Source organism: Hordeum vulgare, chromosome 4H, assembly GCF_904849725.1.
Source record: "Hordeum vulgare subsp. vulgare chromosome 4H, MorexV3_pseudomolecules_assembly, whole genome shotgun sequence".
Classification (NCBI taxonomy): domain Eukaryota; kingdom Viridiplantae; phylum Streptophyta; class Magnoliopsida; order Poales; family Poaceae; genus Hordeum; species Hordeum vulgare.
This window is the reverse complement of record NC_058521.1, coordinates 212141007-212155417: the sequence shown is the minus strand read 5'-3', so window position 1 is coordinate 212155417 and position 14411 is coordinate 212141007.

Below are 14411 nucleotides of genomic sequence, written 5' to 3'. Positions count from 1 at the left end.
TGAAACATCGTGGAACATAAGAGATGTTCTAGGAGATGAATTTGGGATTTCATGCCCGTGCCCTTGTTGAGAGGTATAAGACCTCCGACAAGATTCTTTGCCTAAAAAGTAAAGGAGAAAATCTCAAATCGTTGAGCATGTTCTCAGATTGTCTGAGTACAACAATAGCTTGAATCAAGTGGGAGTTAATATTCCAGATGAGATAGTGATGGTTCTCCAAAGACACTGCCACTAAGCTGCTAGAGCTTCATGATGAACTACAACATATCAAGGATAGATATGATGATCCTTGAGTGATTCGCAATGTTTGACATTGTGAAAGTAGAAATCAAGAAAGAGCATCAATTGTTGATAGTTAGTAAAACCACTAGTTTCAAGAAGGGCAAGGGCTAGAAGGGATACTTCATGAAACAGAAAACCAGTTGCTGCTCCAATAAAGAAACCCAAGATTGAACCCAAACCCGAGACTAAGTGCTTCTGTTATGAGGGGAACGGTCACTGAGGCAGAGCTACCCTAGATACTTGGTAGATAAGAAGGCTGGCAAAGTCACATAAGTATATTTGATATACATGATACTGATGTGAGCTTTACTGGTACTCCTAGTAGCACGAGGGTATTGGATACCGGTTCGGTTCTCTAAGTGATTAGTAACTTGAAATGAAATCTACGGTATAAACGGAGACTAGCTAAAGGCGAGGTGACGATAAGTGTTGGAAGTGTTTCCAAGGTTGATGTGATCAAACATCGCACGCTCCCTATACCATCGGGATTGGTGTTAAACCTAAAATAATTGTTATTTGGTGTTTAGGTTGAGCATGAACATGATTGGATCGTGTTTATTGCAATACGGTTATTCATTTAAAAAGAATAATGGTTATTCTATTTTCTTGAGTAATTACCTTCAATGGTTTATTGAATCTCGATCGTAGTGTTACACATGTTCATAATTTGATGCCAAAAGATACAAAGTAGTAATGATAGTACCACTTGTGGCACTGCCACTTGAGTCATGACGGTATAAAATGCATGAAGAAGCTCCATGCTGATGGATCTTTATACTCACTCATTTTTTAAACGTTTGAGACATGCAAACCATACCTGTTGGTATAAATGCATGAAGAAGATCCATAGAGATGGATCGTTTGGACTCACTTGATTTTGAATCACTCGAGACATGCAAATCATGCCACATGAAACAAGAGAGTAACTTGTTGGGAGTAATACATTTTTGAGGTGTGCAGTCCACCGAGTGCTGAGGCACGCAGTGGATATCGTTATGTTCTTACTTCACTTACGATTTCAGTAGATACGGAGTATTTAATTGAAGAATCACAAGTCTGAAATATTGAAAAGTTCAAAGCTATTTCAGAGTGAAGATCATCGGGACAAGAGGATAAACTGTCTACGATATGATCATAGAGATAAATATCTGAGTTACGAGTTTTTGGTACACAGTTAAGACAATGTGGAAATTATTTTGCAATGCATGCCACCTAGAACACCATAGTGTGATGGTGTGTCCAAACGTCATAGGCACACCCTATTAGATATGGTGCATACTATGATGTATCTTATCGTATTACCACCGTCGTTTATGGGTTATGCATTCGAGACAACCGCATTCACTTTAAATAGGACACCGCATATTTCCGTTGAGATGACACAGTATGAACTATGGTTTGGAGAAACCTAAGTTGTCCTTTCTTAAAAGTTTGGGGCTGCGACGCTTATGTAAAGAGTTTTTACTCTGATAAGCTCGAACCCAAAGCGTATAATTGCATCTTCATAGAATATCCAAAACAACTGGATACATCTCCTATCTCAGATCCGGAAGCAAAGTGTTTGTTTCTAGAAACGGGTCCTTTCTCGAGGAAAGGTTTCTCTTGACAGAATTGAGTGGGAGGGTGGTGGAACTTGATGAGGTTAGTGAACCGTTACTTCAACCAGTGTGGCGCCTACACCAATTGAAGTGGAAGCTGATGATGGTGATGATTAGAGCTTCAGATCAAGTTACTACAAACCTCGTAGGTCGACAAGGTCGCGTACTACTACAAAGTGGTACAGTAACCCTGTCTTGGAGGTCATGTTGTTGAACAACAATGAACCTACGAGCTATGGAGAAGCAATAGTGGGCCCGGATTTCGACAAATGGCTCGGGGCCATGAAATCCGAGAGAGGATCCATGTATGAAGACAAAGTGTAGAGTTTGGAAGAACTACTTGATGGTAGTAAGACTATTAAGTAAAGATGGATCTTTGAACGGAAAACAGACGACGATGGTGACTATTCACCATTAAGAAAAGCTCGACTTGTCGCAAAGATGTTTCCAACAAGATCAAAGAGTTGACTATGATGAGACTTTCTCACTCGTAGCGATGCTAAAAGTCTGTTGGAATTATGTTAGTAGTTGTTGCATTATTTATAAAATATTGCACATAGGATGTCAAAACATTGTTTCCTCGATGGTTTACTTGAGGAAACGTTGTATGTGATAGAACCAGAAGGTTTTGTCGATCCTAAGGATACTAACAAGTATGCAAGCTCCAGCGATCCTTCTATGGACTAGTGCAAGCATCTCAGAGTTGGAATGTACGCTATGATGAGATGATCAAAGCTTTTGGGTTTGTGCAAGGTTTATGAGAAACTTGTATTTCCAAAGAAGTGAGTGGGAGCACTATAGAATATCTGATAAGTATGTGTGGTTGACATATTGTTAATCGGAAGTAATGTAGAATTTCTGTGAAGCATACAAGGTTGTTTGAAAGGTTTTTTTCAAAGGAAGACCTGGATAGAGATATTTGAACATCGAGCATCAAGATCTATAGAGATAGATCAAAACGCTTGATAGAACTTTCAAATGAAATGCATGCATTGACAAGTTTTTGAAGGAGTTCAAAATAGATTAGCAAAGAAGGAGTTCTTAACTGTGTTGTAAGGTGTGTATATGAGTAAGACTCAAAAACCCAACCACGCCAGAAGAAAGAGAAAGGACAAAGGTCATCCCCTATGCCTTAGCCGTAGACTCTACAGTATGGCATGATGTGTACCGCACCTGATGTGTGCCTCGCCACAAGTCTGTTAAGAGGTACAGAGAGTGATCCAGGATTGAATCACTAAAACACTTGTCAAATATATCCTTAGTAACTGATGAACTAAGGAATTTTTTTCGATTATGAAGGTGGTTAAAGAGTTCATCGTAAAGGGTTACGTCGATGCAAGCTTTGACACTAATCCGAATAACTATGAGTAGTAAAATGGATTCGTATAGTAGAGTAGATATTTGGAGTATTTCCGGATAGCACGTAATAGCAGCATCTATAAGATGACATAAAGATTTGTAAAGCCCACACGGATCTGAAAGATTCAGAACCATTGACTAAAACCTCTCTCACGAGCAAGACGTGATCAAACCCCAGAACTGTATGGGTGTTGGATTCGTTAAAATCACATGGTGATGTTAACTAGATTATTGACTCTAGGGCAAGTGGGAGACTTTGGAAAAATGTGCTAGAGGCAATAATAAATTAGTTATTATTATATTTCCTTGTTCATAATAATCCTTTATTATCCATGCTAGAATTGTATTGGTTGGAAACTCAAATACATGTGTGGATACATAGACAACACACTGTCCCTAGTGAGCCTCTAGTTGACTAGTTCGTTGATCAAGGATGGTCAAGGTTTCCTGGCCATAGGCAAGTGTTGTCACTTGATAAAGAGATCACATCATTAGGACAATCATGTGATGGACAAGACCCAAATTATATATGTAGCATATTGATCGTGTCATTTTATTGCTATTGTTTTTTGCGTGTCAAGTATTTATTCCTATGACCATGAGATCATATAACTCACTGGCACCGGAGGAATACCTTGTGTGTATCAAATGCCACAACGTAACTGGCTGACTATAAAGGTACTCTACAAGTATCTCCCAAGGTGTCCATTGAGTTAGTATGGATCAAGACTTGGATTTGTTACTCCGTGTGATGGAGAGGTATCTCGGGGCCCACTCGGTAATACAACATCACAGACAAGCCTTGCAAGAAATGTTACTAAGTGTTAGTCACGGGATCTTGTATAACGGAACGAGTAAAGAGACTTGCCGGTAACGAGATTGAAATAGGTATGCGGATACCGACGATCAAATCTCGGGCAAGTAACATACTGAAGGACAAAGGGAATGACATAGGGGACTATATGAATCCTTGACACTAAGGTTCAACCGATAATATCTTCGGAGAATATGTAGGATCCAATATGGGAATCTAGGTCCCGCTACTGTATATTGACCGAGGTGTGCCTCGGGGCATGTGTACATAGTTCTTGAACCCACAGGGTCTGCACACTGAAGGTTCGATGATGTTTTAGTATAGTAGAGTTATATGTGTGGTTACTGAATGTTGTTCGGAGTCCCGGATGAGATCACGGACGTCACGAGGGTTTTCTGAATGGTCCTTAAATGAAGATTCACTACAAGGAATATGCTAATACACGACGCTATATTTTCGTCGCTACATCGTCACGGTTTTTAGTTTACGACGATCTCACGACGAAAAGCCAAGCATAAAAAACGGAGCGTCATAAATGAACAGCAGTGACATTTTGATAGAAATTGTCGTAATCTTTACGACGATTCCTGGATTTTCGTAACCTTTACGACGATCCTAAATCGTCGTTGGCAAACAAACCCAGTCCTACGTGGAAAAATTACGACAAAATCAAAACGTCATGGTTGAAATCAGCCCAACCCATTTCAATTGATCACATGGACTGGTTTTATTTTTTGGGCTTTTTCTTATTGGGCTTCTTTTTGGGCCTTAGCCTATTTACATCCACTTTAGTATTTTTTTCGAATATATTTTTTGGGCCCGGGCCTTTTAGTGCCCAAATACATTTGGTCCAGTTTCAGTTTTGACCTTTTTTCATTTTTGGATTCAGCAACTTTTTTTTCTTTTATGCTGTTAATGGATCTATAAATGTCAGCCCATACAACTTTGAAGCCCATGCACATAAATCTGAAGCATCTCTAAATAACAACCCAAACCACAAAATTTGAAGCACATTTCAAGATCTGATAATATAGCCAAAACTTGTAGCACAACCAAAGTCTGCTATCAAACCTGTAGCACAATTTGGTACAAAATTACACAACCAAGTGCACAAAATCTGCTACCAAACCAAGTGCTATCACAAAATCTGTTATCAAGTGCACAAAAACTACTACCAAAATGGTTCCTAAAGATGGTTCTTTCTTCGGCATTCTGCGGATGGGCCTTTTTCTTGGGTTGTTTCATCTCCGCTTCAACATCTTCACGACGACGCGCTGGTGTGTAATTATCCAATGTACCCTTTGTCCTCCATCTTATTCCACAAACGTTGAAGAGCACTGGCTTCTCCGGTGGCCCGTGTCGCCAAAGAGGACTCCTTGTATCAGGAGCAACAGCAGTTTCCATGTGCAACAAGAAGTTGAGTACAAAACAGACAATCAAAAATCTGTGTAATATTGTTAATTGGTAGTGGTGCATCAGGACAGGAGCTTGCACCCCAAAGATTTAGAATTTTGAGGCAGTAAGATCATCACATACATAGTCTAACTGCATACTTCTTTCATGTATTGTTTGTTTTCAACTGTTGTACAGTATGAGGCCTATCAAACTGCATACATAGTTGCTGCTAAGAGCCCATACTTCTTTCAGGTATACTTCTTTCAAGTATTGTTTGTTTTCAACTGCATACATAGTTTCAGTTCATAACCATCCAATCAAAGCTACAATGTTGTGTGTTTGTAAAAAGAAGGATTAATTCACTACCCACACAATAAGCTAGCCCAAATGTCCAAGTAGAGAGACAAGCACAGGCCAGCTTATAGCATGAAGCACATGAGGCTACTAATTGCGAACCATACATTTTAGACATCCTACTGTTTACGAGATGAACTACTATTTATCTAGTTAGAAGACACAATAATTGCAAACCATACATTTCAGACATCCTACTAATTGCAAACCATACATTTAATACATTTCAGACAACCTACTGTTTAGCTAGTCATAAGAAACAATAATTAGGCTAAGAGCTTCATCACAATTACTCATTTTCGTATCAGTAAATTAGATAAACACCATATGGTAAAAAAAATAGGTTAATGATCATTCAAGTCCGGTAAATACACTATCATAATAGGTTGTTGATTTGCATTCGTAATTCGTGAGTCACCCACACCACAAAAGACTTGTATGAACTAAACACAAAAAATGTTGATTAAATAAAATATACATAGCCCTCTCAAAGTTTAGATTGCACAGAACTATTGCAAGAAAGAACCCCAAGGCCCTCCTCAGCGTCGAGATGCAACTGGCAAATTGATTTATATCTGTGGAACAACACAAAGTGATTATTCTCTTAGCTAATCATAATGTAAATTATTTGTCAAACAAGCATAAAAATAAACAACACATTGTGATCCCCTATAGGACTGTGAAACTAAAATGCCTAAATTACTGGGTAACTACTAGCGGAGAAACACAAAGTCATTGCTGCAAATTTCCGTACGCATGTACATCTTGCAAAGTGATGATCAAGCCACCAAAGACTACAAGTACATAGTGGCTACACTGACTGAGGTTCCCATGGAACAATATCAACTAAACAAGCTTGTTCACAGTGATGGGAGTACGCGTATTTTCACTACTCACGCATGCCTAGAATTTGTTTGGTTGTACACTAACTGAAAAAGGGCAACACAGTTCAGGAAATGACATGAAGAACATCTATCTAGTTTAGTTGAAAACTATGTACCCGCAGATTTGAATTACTACTGAACTCCACTATCGTTCCTACCTTCAGAGCAGCAGATTTTAGTTATTACATAGGAGAAAATTTGGCACACCGGACATTAATTTGAGCAGGAAGAAACATCTTAATTGATCGATATTGTTCAGAAAGAAACAAAGAGACTAACCAATGGTAAACTCAGAGGCGACGACGACATTGAGGATGGCCAGACGGAGCTGCGAACAACATGGTCACCTTGGCCGCATACACTGGATTCCCGGTGTCGTTGCAAGCGAACACCCACATCTCCTTCGCCTCTGTGTGCGCCGCTGCCGCCACCTGCCGCACGGGCTCATCATCCGGCACCTCGTCGCCGCGGACGCCAGGGACATTCCAAATGACACAATCAAGCGACGCAGCTCACCCAACCCTTGCTGGTCCAGCACCAAGCAGATGACCATGGATGGGGAGAGTGCAGGACGTGGAAGAGGACGACAGCGAGATCCGGGGAGTCGAGGCGGCATGGTGGCTCTCAAACACTTCCTGCACGCACGCACATTTCGTGGCCTTTAACAGGGTACTTGTTTGGATATTCAGTAAACTTACTACGATTAGTAACCACTTTGAAGGTAGCACGACTAGTCTGTGAGACTGTAGTAACCGAACCACCTGCCATGAATTCAGCAGTTAGAAATGGTAGCATGTAGGCAGCCAAACCAATTATTGTGCCGGAGAATGTAGCATCAGGATGTATTACAGGACCATAGTAGGCCAAAATATCGTGTGGTAGGACCAAAGAACCTATTGCAAGAACAGAAATAAATCGGGCTGTAGTAACACACGTAATATAGATTATTTCTTTTGGGCAAGGAGTTTTTGTGCAAGAGATTAAATGCTCCCTCGTGTGCTATACAATCAGAAAAAATAGTCCTAAAAAAAGGAAATTCATATTTATTCATGCTGTGTTCTATTAAACTGCAGAAATTCTCTTATTTAAAAAACTATATGAGCTGAAATGTCATGAAGCTACTAGCTTGGTTGCCACTTTTATCTAGCATACACATACGTGATTTGTTATAGCATTCATAAACCAACACATGTTTTTTTGTATCAAAATTTTCACAACTAGAATAACTCCAACAGCTAGGTAGGCTGAAGTGAAGATTGACCAAAATCGTATCAAGCAATGTGAAGCATCATTGTACAAGGAAAAGGGGGGAACAGAGGAGTGGAGAGGTGGCTCACTATGGTGATGCTTTAGCCGATGCAGTGCACCGCCGTCACGCCGTGGAGGGATCTGCCGCTTCTCTGGAGTTTACCCTCTGGGCGAACCCGTGCAGGTCTGCTCGATGACCTCCAACTGGTAGGGCGTCTTCATGACTGGCCTCGCCGTGGGCTTCCCGCTGGATCTAGACACGCTGACGAGGAGGCCGGCACGGGGCTCCCCGGCACGGCCCCGGACCCCTCGTCCCCTCCGTTGCCGGAGGAGTCCATCCCCGCCGATGGATCGAATCGAACCCTAGATCCGCCAAAACCTAACAGCAACCGCCCACACGCCCCCTCGATTCCCACAGCCGAAGGGTCGAACCTGGACCCGCCCGACGACGGCCCGCGTCGGGAACCCGGCGAGCACGAGGAAGGGGAAGAGGGGGTCAGCGCCATCTTGTCGCAGTAGTTCTCCTGGGAGTTGTCGCACTACTCGCAGTCGAGGCAGGAGCAGGCCAGGCACGCGACCCATTGCGGTGTGCGTGCGTCCGCCGGGACCGGAGCGGGGGCAGAGGAGCGGCCGGCTGACGCAGCCGCCTTCGCTGAAATCGCCGCGATCTGGTAGTAGAGTTGCAGATGCTGGTGGCGATCGGATCTGGAGGTTGAGGCGGGGCCGGGAGCAGCCAGATCCGGCGGTTGAGGCCGCGTCGAGGGGGGGTCTGGCATGCCGGGCATTGAGGTGGCGGTGGGGTGAATCGTCGATCTGTTGCTTCTGTGGTGGTGGCGTGGGAGGAAGTTGGATGGGACGGGGAAGAGGTGGCGGCGGCGACGGGGACGAGGGAGGAAGGGTGGATGGGGGATCTGAGTTAGGGTTATCTCTTTTTCAGTTTTTTTTCTGTAGTTAGATGGATGGATGGATGTGGGATGGAGAGATGGGTGGATGGATGGATGGGCGCCATGTCATCGATCCGTGGGAAGGGTTTTTATTGGTTCGGAAAATCAGTGATTTAAAATAGTTTCAAAGTAATAAAAATAGAGAAATTTTGTGAAGCATCTATCAAAAATATTTTGCAAAAGGGCATCACATAAATTTTCACTAGAGTTAGACCACATTTTACGAATGAGGACCAATTTGTATGCATTTCTGATCTTTCTAGCTATTTTCAATCATTTTTCGAGTGGCAAAATTTGATTTTTTTGTGAAGAACCTACCAAATATTTGTTGCAAAATTGGACTTCATCAATTTTTCAAAATACTAGTCCATATTTAATATACAATTAACCAAATGATTGGGTGTCAAAAGCTTTTATCCACCTCTCGTGAAAAAGAGAAATTTATGTCCATTCAGTAGGAAGCGGGTCAAATTTGAAATAGAGATACCTCATAGTTTTCTCATGATTTTTTCCAAAAATCATTTTTAGGTAAATAACTATAAATTTAATCGGAGATCCAATAAAATTTTGGCAAGATTCAACCCCTAGCTATGAACGGTCATGCCCGCCGTTTCGACCGCATTTTGAAACGGGCATAACAAATTAAAAAAATTAAACAAAATGCAAAACTTTCACGTTGTGTCATCCTATGTGACCAAGTTACCAGGAAAAATAATAAACTTGTAATACGGTAATTATTTTTAAAAATTGTTCTAAAAAATGAGCCATCATGTGTGAAGATCAATGGATTTCAAGCCAAATGATCAATGTTATGATAGCATTCATTGCATAGTTTGTTCAAATGATTTCATATTTTGCAGAAGGGTGCATATTGGAATGACAAACATTGTTGCAAAAGGGATTTTTCATTTTATTTGCACAAAACAATCATTTTCCTTTTTCTGACTGCCCAAAATGAGTTTTTTTGTGAAGGACCTACCAAATATTTGTTGTAAAATTGTACCAAATCATTTTTCTAAAAATTTGTCCATATTCAATGCACAATTGAGCAAATGGTTGGGTGCCAGAAGGTTTCGATCCACCTCTAGTGAAAAAGACAAGTTAGAGACGATTCACTAGGAATCAGGTCAAATTTGAACTGCAGTTACATTATAGTTTGCTCTTTATTTTTCCAAAAAATGATTTCTAGGTACACAAGTATCTATTTAATCATTGAAACACCAAAATATTTCCAAGATTCAACCACTAGGTAGGAACGGTCATAGCCGCTGTTTTGACCGCATTTTGAAATGGCCATGAAAAATTAAAACAAATCAAAAAATGGAAAACCTTTGCATTGTTACCAGGAAAAATAATAAACTTGTAATACGACATTTATTTTTAAAAAGTGTTCTTAGAAATGGGCTATCACGTGTGAAGATTCATGGCTTTCAAGCCAAATTATCAGTCTTATTGGCACATTCATGACATAGTTTGTTCAAATGATATAATATTGTGCACAAGGGTGCATATTGGAATGGCAAACAATGTTGATTAAGGAAGTTTTCATTTTTCTTGTATGTAAAAATCATTTTCCATTTTTCAAGTGCCCAAAATGATTTTTTTGTGAAGGACCTACCATATATTTGTTTCAAAATTGGACCAAATAATTTTTCTAAAATATTAGGCCATATTTAATGTTTAATTATCAAAATGGTTGGGGTGTGAAAAGCTTGCATCCATATCTCGTGAAAAAGACAAATTTATGTCGATTCAGTTGGAAGCGAGTTAAATTTGAACTGCAGCTGCATTATAGTTTGCTTTTTATTTTTCTCAAAAATAATTTATAGGTACATAAGTATCTATTTTATCAGAAATACATGGTGTGGTGGCTTGACGTCGAGGTTTGGATTGTGGTCGAGGGCCCCAACTCTAGAGCGCGTGAACTTGCATCATAGCCGCATGGTCACCGCCTGATCGTTGCGTTGCCACGCGTTTTGGGTGGAATAGGCATGTCTCGTGGGTTCGACAATCACTCGGTAGGTGTTAGGAAGAAGAATACAATAGAAGAATCTCACGAGGAGAGTGAACTAAGCTGAAACATGAATCAGCAGCCAAGTGTTTGGTTAGCGGTGCGGGTAATGCACATAGACAATTGGCCTAAATTTTGGCTGAGGATGATCATCTACTAAGGAGACTCTCTTGGCAAATTTTTAGCTCAAATAGATGAACCTACGCGGCACTTGCTTTGCAAAGTAACACACTGTGCAGAAATATGGATATTGAAGCTGGATCAAATGAATGAACGAATTGAGCTGAAATTTTATGTATGATATTAATTTGAGCATATGAAGGCACTCTAAAATTTTTATACCATTTGGTAATGCCAAAGTGACACTTCCTTCACAATGTGCCAATTTGGACAGAAAATGGTACTTGAAACTGGGCTCACATAGATGATTGGGTTGAGTTGAAATCCGGAGGAGGAGGATAATTTGGGCACATTAAGGCACTGTAAAAATTTCATAAAATTTAGATAAACAAATATTAAACTTCCTTCACAATGCTCTCTACTGAATAGAATATTGGGAAAAATATGGAGGGAAACTGGCTGAATTAAATGAGCTAAAATTTCGTGGAGTGAGGTTATATGGTCAGTTTCATCCCGTGGTAAATTTTCATCAACTATAAAGCAATATAAAATGTAGTTGCTTCACAAAATGAAAATATTAACAGAAACAAAGATTGGATGATGAGCTCACATGGATTGTTAGATGGGGCTAAAATTTTGTGGAGAGCTATGTTTTGGGCACATAGAAGATGTGGAAAAAATTCAACTCATGAGGTTATTCCTATCTAGTACGTCCTTCACAAAGCTATTAGCCGCACACAAATTTTGGAAATTTGTTGAGAAAGATTAACCTGGAAAATCGTTACGAAAGTTTTCATGAGGCAATGATTTGGATAGGAAAGAGTGCCCAAAAAATATGAGGGTAATCAAAGAAGTAGAAATAGCACTTCCTTCACAAAGTGCTATTCTGAACAGAATAGGAAAATGAATATTGCAGAATTATGTTTTAACTATGGAATTAAGGGTTTTCACATATTTGAGGAATATATGATCCAAAGTATTTATGAGAATTTTTCGAGAATTTTTAGAATGATAGAATAGTAGGTTGCTTAACAAACTAGGATGAGGTGGGATAGAATGGACCCACGAGTAACATGTCAACATAGTTAGAACATGTTATGACATTTTTATATTCGTCGTAAAAGTTATGACAATCTCGTCTTATGCGATTACGACGTTTTTGACTCACATCGTCGTAATTTATATGTATATTTGATCCCCTCAAACGGTTTACGACGATCTCGGATGAAATCATCATAGATTTATGATGAATTCATCAACGACATCTTAAAAAACGTCATGTATGAGCATATTTCTTGTAGTGATTGATATATAGGATGGCTTCATTTGGTTACCGGAAGGTTTTCGGGTATTACCGGGAATGTACCAGGAGTGACGAATGGGTTTTGGAAGTTCACCGCGAGGGGGGCAACCCACCCGGGGGAAGCCCAATGGCCGCAGGGGTGGCTCACCAGCCTTTAGCGGGCTGGTGGGACATCCCAAGAGGGCCTTGGCGCCAAGGAAAGAAAACCAAAGAAAAAGAAAAAAAAGAGGTGGGAAGGAAGAGAAGGACTCCACTTTCCAATCCTAATTGGAGTAGGATTGGAGTAGGACTCCTCCTCTCCCTTGGCCGGCGCACCCTTGAGGGCTTGGACCTCAAGGCAAGCCTCCTCCCCCTCCCTCCTATATATAGTGGTGATTTAGGGCTGATTTGAAACAACTTTTGCCACGTGCAACTCAGATCTAGACACCATAGTTCTTCCTCTAGATCGTATTTCTACGAATCTTGGGCGGAGCCCTGCAGGAGTATATCGTCACCACCACTGGAGCGCCGTCACGCTGCCAGAGAACTCATCTACTTCGCCATCTTGCTTGCTGGATCAAGAAGGTCGAGATCATCGTCGAGCTGTATGTGTGCTGAACGCGGAGGTGTCGTCCGTTCGACACTAGATTGGAACAGATCATGGGACGGATCGCGGGACCGTTTGTGGGACGGTTCGTGGGGCTGATCGAGGGACATGAAGACGTTCCACTACATCAACCACGTTTCTTAACGATTCCTGCTGTGCAATCTACAAGGGTACATAGATCCAAATCTCCTCTCGTAGATGGACATCACCATGATAGGTCTTCGTGTGCGTAGGGAACTTTTTGTTTCCCATGCAATGTTCCCCAATAGGCTCCACTTGAGTACAAAATTTTCCTTCTCCTTCGGCCACAAGGGGTTCCTTAATGGGGAGTATTTGACCAATTCCCATTCTTCTTATGGCTTGAGGAGGAATTTCATCACCTACATCACGAAGACCACTTTGCTCCACTTGGGTGCCATTATTTTCATCAAACTCCATGTTACACGTTTCCTCAATGAGTCTCGTGGACTTGTTGAGAACACGACAAGCATGACAGTTTGTAGCATAACCAACAAATATGCCCTCTTGAGCTCTAGCTTCAAATTTAGACAAACGGATACTTTTGTTGAGTATGAAACACTTACAACCAAACAGTAGGAAGTACTTGAGATTGGGCTTGTTCCTGGTAAGAATCTCATACGGAGTCTTGTTCAAGCCTTTGCGGAGGTAGAGCCGATTGGATGCATGACATGCGATGCTATTGGCTTCGGCTCAAAAGTGGTACGGAGATTTGAATTCTGCCATCATGGTTCTTTCCACGTCCATCAACATCTGGTTCTTCCTTTCCGCCACACCGTTCTGTTGGGGGTATAAGGTGTTGAATATTGATGATTGATCCCCTTGTCACTAAGGAACTCATTTAAGGTGTAGTTCTTGAACTTAGTGCCGTTGTCACTTCTAATCATCAATATATTACTTCATGTTGACGTTGAGCTTCATTAGCAAAGTCGATGACTGTTTTTTGAGTCTCACTCTTCCTCTTGTAGAAATATACCCAAGTGTATCTTGAGTAGTCCTCCACAATCATTAAGTTATTCTTTCTTCCCCCAAGACTATCAAAAGAAGGAGGACCAAAGAGATCCATGTGAATGAGCTCCAAAGGCCTTTTAGAGTAAATGATAGTTGTGGGACGGTGAGCTGTTTCATGAAGCTTTCCTTCAATACAAGCACTGCAAGCATAGCCTGTGGCAAAACTCACATTTGTTAGTCCACGAACATGGTCCCCTTTGAGGAGAGTTTGCAAAGATATCATATTGATATGAGCTAGCCGTCAATGCCATAGCCAACCCACATCGACCTTAGCCATTAGACAAGTTGTGATCTTAGTAGGTCGCTCCAAAAAGTTCACTACATAGAGACCATTCTTGACATGTCCAACAAAGGCTACTTTAAGAATCTTCCTCCACAAAAGGGACACAGTATCAAGATTAGAGAATGTGGCAAAGCTCATAACTGCAAGCTGACGAACGAAAAGTAAATTGTATGCAAGGGACTCAGCAAGCATGACCTTCTC